The following is a 9,907-nucleotide window of genomic DNA, read 5'->3' on the forward strand; positions in this document are numbered from 1 at the left end:
GAGCATCTTAACACCTCAGTAGAAAGGATAGTTTTTCAGATAAGGGTAGATTTTCTATGCTTCAAAACAATCCCCAAAAATAGTCTCTGACCCAAAATATCCATGGCCTGAATTCTGAATCACTGACCTGAATTTGCTTAATTGAAGGATTAAGCAAATTGTTTAAAAAGATGAACTTTTAGTTTGCAGGCATGAAAATGCCCTGTCAGTAGAGATGCATGAAGTTTATTTGACGGTTAATGTTTCACACAAAAGCTGTTTGTTGATCTTCTGTTTTGTTTCTTTTCATCTTTTTTTGTTTAATACTAACATATCAGTAAATTATCATTTGTAGATGAAATCCAACATATTAAATTAAATAAAGTCCAGTAGAAGAGAGCACATCTTAGGGAAAAGTGTACAGCCAATGTGCTCTATGGTCTAGGGTTTGTAAAAGTCCCTCTTTTTGTACTCTTTTAGATTAAAAAGCCTTTATTGACAATAAATGCTTTTTAATCTAAAAGTGTGCCATGGTCATCCTAAAGTTTTCTTTTATGGAATATTAAATTAAATGTCATAGTGTTAAAACATTGTTGAAAGTGAGTTGTGACTGTGATGTGGTCGGCCAGTTGTGTCCTCTGAGGACCGTGTCTCTTGTTGTGAGACGTTTCATGTTGTGTGGTTTTCCTGTCATGCGAATCACCCAGCCTTGCAGAGTGACATCTGAGGGGGACAGATGTTCTGGCTATTTAGACAATAGCATATGAGAAAGATTGTTGTTGTACATCTGTGAAAAATCAATAAAGAAATTCCTTTATATTAACCCAGTACATTATGAACTTGTGTATGGCTAAAAGTATGATGCTACATGTTTCTCTTCTTATTTTTTCCTTGTCTTAGTCTCTCTCTTCAGGTTTGCAAAATGTCTCTTTTGACATCTTTATTTGATCTATCAGCTCTCTGAGACAAGGGCCAACGTCTCTTTCTTTCTCATAGTCATTCAGAGAGAAAAAAGGCCAGTATGAATGAGTCATTTGTGTGGTTCGACACTTAGTGCTCAGCAAAATTCATATCTTGGTTTTTTCCACACGCACTTAAAAAAATGCTGCAGCCACAGTGTGAGTATATCAGCATGTCGTGAATGACTGGAAATCATTACGTCATAGGCTAATGAAGCCCACACATCACTAACATCCGCATTAAAAATTATTATTGAGATTAAAAGACACACTTAAGGTCTATGGGCCTCTCTTATCTTTGTTTGGCTGAGGATATGGTATATAAGTCACTATATATGATGCCACTATATAAGTCGTCATTTAGTTTTTTTGGCGCACCAAAAATATTCTCGTCACTTTATAATATTAATATTGAACCACTGTACTCACATTAACTGATTTAAATATGTTTTTAGTACATTAATGGATCTTGAGAGAGGAAATATCATTGCTGGCTATGCAGGCCTCACTGAGCCATCGGATTTCAACAAAAATATCTTAATTTGTGTTCCGTAGATGAACGGAGGTCTTACAGGTGTGGAATGGCATGAGGGTGAGGAATAAATTACATTATTTGAACTAACCCTTTAATGTTATGAAGCGACGAGAAAATACTTTTTGTGCACAAAAAAAGGAAAACAAAAATAACGGCTTTATTCTCTGAGTCAGAATGCTGACTCAGTATTGGCCAGCTCCTGCGTCAGCATCACACGCATGTGTCGTGGTGCTCACCTAAACAGCGTCAGAGACTGACGCGGAAGAAAATAAATAGTTGAATAGTCGTTATTTTGTTTTGTTTTTTGTGCACAAAAAGTATTCTCATTGCTTCATAACATTAAAGTTGAACCACTGGAGTCACATGGACTATTTTAACAATGTCTTTACTACCTTTCTGAATCTTGAAAGTGTTAATAACGTTGCAGTCTATGTGGGGTCAGAGAGCTCTCGGATTTCATAAAAAATATCTTCATTTGTATTCCGAAGATGAACAAAGGTCTTACGGGTTTGGAACAACATGAGGGTGAGCAATTAATAACAGAATTTCATTTTTGGGTGAACTAACCCTTTAAACTAAGGCCTGTCTGTGAAAAATATATAATCTGAGTCTTTAAAAAGCTACCAAAACGGCCAGATGTCTGTGAGGCAAAAAAACATGCTCAAAGACACATTCAGAGTGTTTTACGACTATTTAAACACAGACAACAGTTAAATTCTCGAAGTGTATTTCTCATTGGGGAAACCCCTGATGATTTTTTTCGTATGTGGACCAGTTTATGTGGAGCCGTTACCTTTGAACCCTGCCGTCTGGTTAGATGCCTTTACAAATGAGGTTTTAAGCTGAAGGAACATTATACTTGAAGGTTTTCCCTCTCTCGGTTTCAGACGAGACCCTTAGGAGAAGGCGCAGAGATTGGGAGCACTGTTTAGCTCCCTGTCAGAGTCTGCACAGGAAATTCCTGACAGAGATGCGGAAATCCGTCCGCTGTGTGGGGAGTTGTGTTATGCTCACAGCACACACACACTTACACACACTCAAATACAAATACTTCTGTGTGAGGTGGGACACAGATCCAGTAGGATTTTTAAGGATTTTGCTATTGTGTGTGTACTGTGTACTGAATGTGGAGGAAAGTTATTCAGCAAAACAAAGGTTCTTTATCACATCAAGTCATTCTGAAAAACCTGTTAAATGCACAGTTTATCTTTCAATTTGTTATGTGACCAGTTTTTCAGACTTTCCATATGTGCCCATGCCTCAAATTTTTTTATTTAATCACATTTTTTACAGCTTAGATCATTCAGAAATCTAAACTCTGAAAGTACTGCTGGGTCAAAACCACAAAACCCTGTCCGGAAAATGTGGAGTTCACTGGCAGCCTCTTTAACCCTATAGAAATCATGTGGCCCTTTTAATTCTTTTTCGCTTGAGCTTTAAAAGTCTAACCTCACTTTTAATATTGTGGGAACAACTGTTTTTTAGCTAAATTATTGCTGAAAAGCTGTTTAAGGTTTGACGTTAAGAACTTGTAATTCTTTTGAAATAATTTTCTTATGCTTACCAAGGCTGCATTTATTTGCATTTATCTATGACTTCAACCAATCAGTCATAGAAGCCATCCGCCTCATAGTAAATAAAGATAATTATAAGTAATTATATAAAAAAAGATAAGATTAATATAATATACAATTTTGCAATACAATAAGGATAAATATGATTTAAAGTTTCAATTATGAGAAAGAAAGTCACAACTTTGAGAAATAAAGATGCTGTTTTAAGACATAAAGTGTCAATTGTGTGAAACTGTCAAAAATGTGAGAAATAAAGGCACGAATAGCATTTTACTTTTTGTTTCTGATGTGTAAATGGGCTTTCACAGTCAACGCCATGTATAGTAAAGCATTACAAAGCATGATTACTCTACATACTGCACATATTTTGGCTTTATATGGAAGAACTGATGTGAATATGAATGACACACTGTAATCTTAAATGACACACACTGGAGCATGTACACGTGTTTCAAAACACTGTTCCTCCTCTGTTGTATGAATCTTTTGTGTCTGTTCTAATTCCATTCTTAACTTCAACTAATACAATGATGTTTGTGCAACAATAAACACACAAGAGTCTATTGTTTGACCTCGTGTGACATTTATACCTTCCGTGTGTCTATAGTGTTTTGAATATATATAGTTCCATCTCAGCCGCATGTAAATGTGCATGTGCGTGCACTCATCTCTGTAAATGTTGCACACAACAGCAGGATGTGGACAAATCGGTCTCATGCTGCTACCTGTCAAACCGTTTCATCTTTTTTTCTTAACATGATTGCTTGCATTCGACTTCTCTGTATTTTTTGATGTTTCCTCCCACACTGCTCTCAGATGAACCTATGAAACAGGAAGTTGAGCTCTCTGTTTTCACCAACTCTTATCGATTCTGAACTGTGATGTCATTTGCCTTATACCTCCAAACTCAATTAAAAAAGGCCCATTTAAAACCATTCATGTTAAAACGGAAATGTTGCTAACGTGCAATATGAGGTTTTTTACATCCCATTTAAAAACACAGGTTTGGCCTTTCATCAAGATCAGAACACATAGAGCATTAAACACGTTTGTGTTCAGAGAACTACTTTTAATGGCAGCATTGCATTTTAACAACTGGCATTGATGTTGTGTTTGCATGTTGATTTTATAACTAAAGCAAAAGGTTTTTTGTTAGCCTTGTGAAACAGTTCCAGTGAAAGCTTGTGTGTGTATGTATAACGGGGGTGTAGCTTGGCTTTAAACAGTACTCTTTTGTGTTCTTTTAGTGCAGGGACACTGGACACTGCAAAAGTAGCCTACAAGAAGGTGTAGCTGAAAAAAATAATAATAATAACAATAAAATAATAAACAAAAAAATCCTCACTATGGAAAATGGAATTGTATGAACAATAAATAGTAAATTCTATAGTATAATACATATAGTCATGCTCAAACGTTTACATACCCCTTGCAGAATGTGAATAATTTTAACAAAGTAAGAGGGATCATACAAGATACATATTATTTTTTTATTTAGCATACTGTCCTGAATAAAATATTTTACATAAAGATTTACAAAAAACGTTTTATTTTTATTTTTGTCTTGTGGACTACATGTAAACATCACAACAAATAATAATAATAATAAAAAAAAATTATATTTATATATTGGTCCTCTTTGGGTTAAAAACTATGAACTACATTCATTTGGCAGAAGAACATTGTTTAGTTTGTGCTTTGACTCTGCATGACTGTGTGGATAAATATGGTTATGCTACTGCTCATAAAACATTCACTAGGCTTAAGCGATAACCAATTTAGATGGAAAGGACCTCAAGCTGAGCTGAAGATGTTACTGTAGCTATAAACATTAATATTCCAGCACAGCACTATAACAACCGTAATGAGATTACACTTCTCAATAGATCATGCTTTATAATGAACTCTATTATGAGCTACATATGGCAATTTATCTGTTCAATAAAATACCTCCCTCACCTGTTGAGTAATATAAAAAGCCATCTAAGCGCATCTCCATCTCTTTTACAACATTTTATCCCTCAGCTCTCGCCATGTCCGAAAAGCCTTCCAATTGTTGATTCTTGTTTTATTACAAGCTCGATCGCATTCTCTTTTTTTGGTGTTTTTTTAAACTCTCCATGTCAACCTTTCTCGCTCACTGAGACAACGAACTTAATATTTAAGATTCTATGTAATATTTAAGATCAATCAAATAAGTTGATTTATAAGTAAATTTGTGACAATGATCATGTGAACTCTTTGTATAGACGGTCAGATGTTCTTGCTTCCATTGAAGCACAAGATGGATCATTCTCAAACCATGCTGAAGAACATGCATGCTTTCTCACATGCTTAATCTTATGACTGAGCAATGCCGATTAAACCTCAATTCTCTCTCGTTCTGATTTCTTTTGTTTTCAGTTCCTTTATTTTCATGTGTTCCAATCGTGGATTAACTGAAAAACGATAGGCCTGTTGTGAACGTCTAGCACCCGTCTTCTTCGGTGCACTATGTCAGACTTCCTTGTCATATAGCATATCTGGTATCCCCACACACTGACGCACACATGAATGACAAATGCCAGGAGTTTGCCCAGCTCAGACGTCACAGTTTTGGGTCCCCTTGTGATCTTTCTAACTAATGCGCGCACACACATGAATGGATAGAAAGGCCAAAATTGCAGCCAGAAGCTCCCTGTTTTGCCAAAGCAGCCAGTGGAGAGAAAGAGAAAGAGAGTGAATGCTCAGTCAAGGTACATTGGTCCTGTAGAGAAAAACAAAGCAGCAGAGATTCCATCAGGCCTTTCCCGGAGTATAACTATTTAAGCAGTCAGAATTACCAGCACAGCAGTCAGAGGTCGGTGCTCTGCTGCCAAAAGAGCCCCATCTTTACTAATAGACGCTCGCTTCTACAGCAAAACAATTTCTGAATTGGGTAAGAAAAATAAGCTTAATCCAGTTTGTATGCTCCCTGAAAACAGACCTTCTTACACAATTACTTCTCAAGTAAGTTATCTTGTTTTAAGGATGTTTAAACATTAACAAAAGACACTTGAACTTGAACTAAAACTTGAAGTAAAAACTTTAGGTCAAACAAAACAGCCTTACATAAGCTATTCCCAGAGAGACAGACAAACAAATGCAGGAATGCCCTTTTCTCATTTAACTCAATCTTCTTCCCATTCCATTCCTTTCTGTCTTGCTCTCTTACTTCTATTTATGCTATCACACAACCACTTGGCTCATTGGTTTTCTATCTATCTATCTATCTATCTATCTATCTATCTATCTATCTATCTATCTATCTATCTATCTATCTATCTATCTATCTATCTATCTATCTATCTATCTATCTATCTATCTATCTATCTATCTATCTATCTATCTATCTATCTATCTATCTATCTATCTATCTATCTATCTATCTGTCTGTCTGTCTGTCTGTCTGTCTGTCTGTCTGTCTGTCTGTCTGTCTGTCTGTCTGTCTGTCTGTCTGTCTGTCTGTCTGTCTGTCTGTCTGTCTGTCTGTCTGTCTGTCTGTCTGTCTGTCTGTCTGTCTGTCTGTCTGTCTGTCTGTCTATCTATCTATCTATCTATCTATCTATCTATCATAGAAACATTTCATCATCAAAGTCTGTTCTGTATCACCTATACCAAAACTGATTATGAAAGTTATTAACTACACACACACACACACACACACACACACACACACACACACACACACACACACACACACACACACACACACACACACACACACACACACACACACACACACACACACACACACACACACACACACACACACACACACACACACACACACACACACACAGTGAATACAATCTTGATATGAGGCAGAGCGAATGTGGCAACATCAATTAAATCTGTTTTTTTACAGTTTTTCTCCATTGCTTTGGCTCATTTCTTGAAACAGAAATTACATTCTCAAAATTGTAAGATCATTTGGCAAAACAGTCTTACAGTTCAGCACAACACTATAGCTCACTTGCAAAAGCTAATATCTCTCCCAAAACTGTTCACTCATGCTTCAGAACTAAATTCCTTTCCCATATAAATAGTCAGTGCCACGAAAATGGCAAAGATCCTTCTCAATTGCTTTGGCTCATTTCTTGAAACAGACCGGACGTTCTCAACACTTTTGGTGCTTTTGCCAAAATAACGTGGATGGTTCGGCACAACCCCATGGTTCACTTGCAAAAGCTCATACCTCTCCCAAAACAGTTCACTCATTTGTCAAAACAAACTTTCCTTCTCATTTAAACAGTCATTGGCCCCAAAATGCTTCACCCCTTTGGCATTGTGTAAGCACTGCAAGTCAAAATGTTTAGATGTTTTGTCACTATGGCAGAGGACCATTGAAATATCCCTCATGTCACCTTTCAGTCTTAGCTCCGTCCTTCATTTTTGTCTAGCTAACAGAATACAATTGTGTATAAAACTGAAAAAAAGAAATAGGATTTTAGGGTAAGAGTAGCCTCCAAGGTTTGACATCATACATTGCACTCATACTGCCAAGGAAATTGTAACCATTATCATTCACACACATAAAGTAACTTCCATACATCAGAGTAAAAAGAAAATGTATACAGCATAATATATTGTAATATAAACACACAAACAAAAAAACAATGAAAATAACCATCCTCACCCTCCTGGCCATCCACACGCTGCTGTTCTCAATCTTACTGTAAACACTTGTAAAATTTCTACTTTTCTAATGATATAATCTGGGTTTGATTTTTTTCAGAGATATTGTTAGAGTAAAGTATATGATTATATTGACCAAACAGTACACACAAGACAAGTACTGCATATTGATGAAAATATTTATTTCTCTCCACATTTGTAAAATCATTTGATTCATTCATGCATTTTCAAAGGTTTGTTTTTTATATCTGCTGAGGTTAGGGTGAAGTCTCTGTCCAGCCTCTCTCAATGTCAACCCATGGGTACTCAGTAGAATCGCATCTGATAAATTTGGTCCCCGTCTTCTTTGGCCACATCCTACTCCAGGTCTACCTCTTCCTTCCCCCCTCTTCCCCTCTCTACCCCTCTCTTCCCCTCTCTACCCCCTTCCCCTCTCTACCCCTCTCTTCCCCTCTCTACCCCCTTCCCCTCTCTTCCCCTCTCTTCCCCTCTCATCCCCTCTCTACCCCTCTCTTCCCCTCTCTTCCCCTCTCTTCCCCTCTCTACCCCTCTCTTCCCCTCTCTACCCCCTTCCCCTCTCTTCCTCTCTCTTCCCCTCTCTACCCCTCTCTTCCCCTCTCTACCCCTTCCCCTCTCTTCCTCTCTCTTCCCCTCTCTACCCCTCTCTACCCCCTTCCCCTCTCTTCCCCTCTCTACCCCCTTCCCCTCTCTTCCCCTCTCTTCCCCTCTCATCCCCTCTCTACCCCTCTCTTCCCCTCTCTTCCCCTCTCTTCCCCTCTCTACCCCTCTCTTCCCCTCTCTACCCCCTTCCCCTCTCTTCCTCTCTCTTCCCCTCTCTACCCCTCTCTACCCCCTTCCCCTCTCTACCCCTCTCTACCCCCTTCCCCTCTCTACCCCTCTCTACCCCTCTCTACCCCTCTCTACCCCTCTCTACCCCCTTCCCCTCTCTACCCCTCTCTACCCCCTTCCCCTCTCTACCCCTCTCTACCCCCTTCCCCTCTCTACCCCTCTCTACCCCCTTCCCCTCTCTACCCCTCTCTACCCCCTTCCCCTCTCTACCCCTCTCTACCCCCTTCCTCTCTCTACCCCTCTCTACCCCCTTCCCCTCTCTTCCTCTCTCTTCCCCTCTCTACCCCCTTCCCACCCCTCTCATCCTCACTCTTCCTCTTCCTCGAGCAGGCAGTTGCCCTTATTCATTTACTTGGCCAGGTGCCTCCATGTTCAGAAATTGTACTGGTCCTGCATGGTCAAGCTCTTTACATATATGTTTGGCAGCATTCACAGTCATGGACAGCACCTGTCAGGTAACTAAACATACCGTTTGATTGGTCATCTGAGATGTGTGAAAGTCCTCCTTCATTAGTCAAGTTCTAGTTTCACCTGACTGTCAATTGCTGTAATAAATTTATCAAATGTTCCAAGGGATTCATATATGGTATTCATGGTATTATGTTCTTGACTAATTTTGACAATTGAACAGACTATTGTGCATGTGAAGACTTATACAATGAAATAACGCTGACACGTTTTGGAGCGAACGACCATTAGACTGAGAATCAAACAATCAGTTTAGATCAACAAGATCTATTCACTTGGAAATTGTGCTAAATGTAGGCTACCTACTTAATCATTTGCAAATATTTACTGAGACATTGAGACATGTACTTAGACATTTGCAATTTGATGAAATGAATGGGAAATGCTATTCTGTTGTGAACAATTGGCAAGTGGTTTGGAGATTTGTCCATGTTGTTTTGAGAAGGTAATTTCTGTTTCAAGAAATGAGCCAAACCAATGGAGAAAAACTGTAATGGATTGAATTGGGTGTTAGACTACAGTGTATCAAGTAACAAGTCAGTCACCTAGAAACAGAGAGGGAGAGAGTATGAAACTAAAAACAGAGATTAGTGGCAGCAGGGAGTGAGAGAGGGTGTGTTCTGAAGCCAGCTGGTATGACAGGAATCCTGACACTCATTAGGTAATTGGTTTTGGCAGATACCAAAACTGTGTGTGTGTGTGTGTTCATGTTTCTGTATCCCGGTGGGGACTTCAAGCTGAATGCACACAGACTCATGGGGACACGTGTCACCGTGAGGACCTAAATTGAGGTCTCCATGAGGAAACAAGCTTATAAATCATATGATTTTTTGAAAATGTAAAAATGCAGAACATTTTCTGTGATGGGTAGGTTTAGGAGTAGGGTT

This window comes from Gobio gobio, assembly GCF_949357685.1.
Source record: "Gobio gobio genome assembly, chromosome: 1".
Taxonomy (NCBI): Eukaryota; Metazoa; Chordata; class Actinopteri; order Cypriniformes; family Gobionidae; genus Gobio; species Gobio gobio.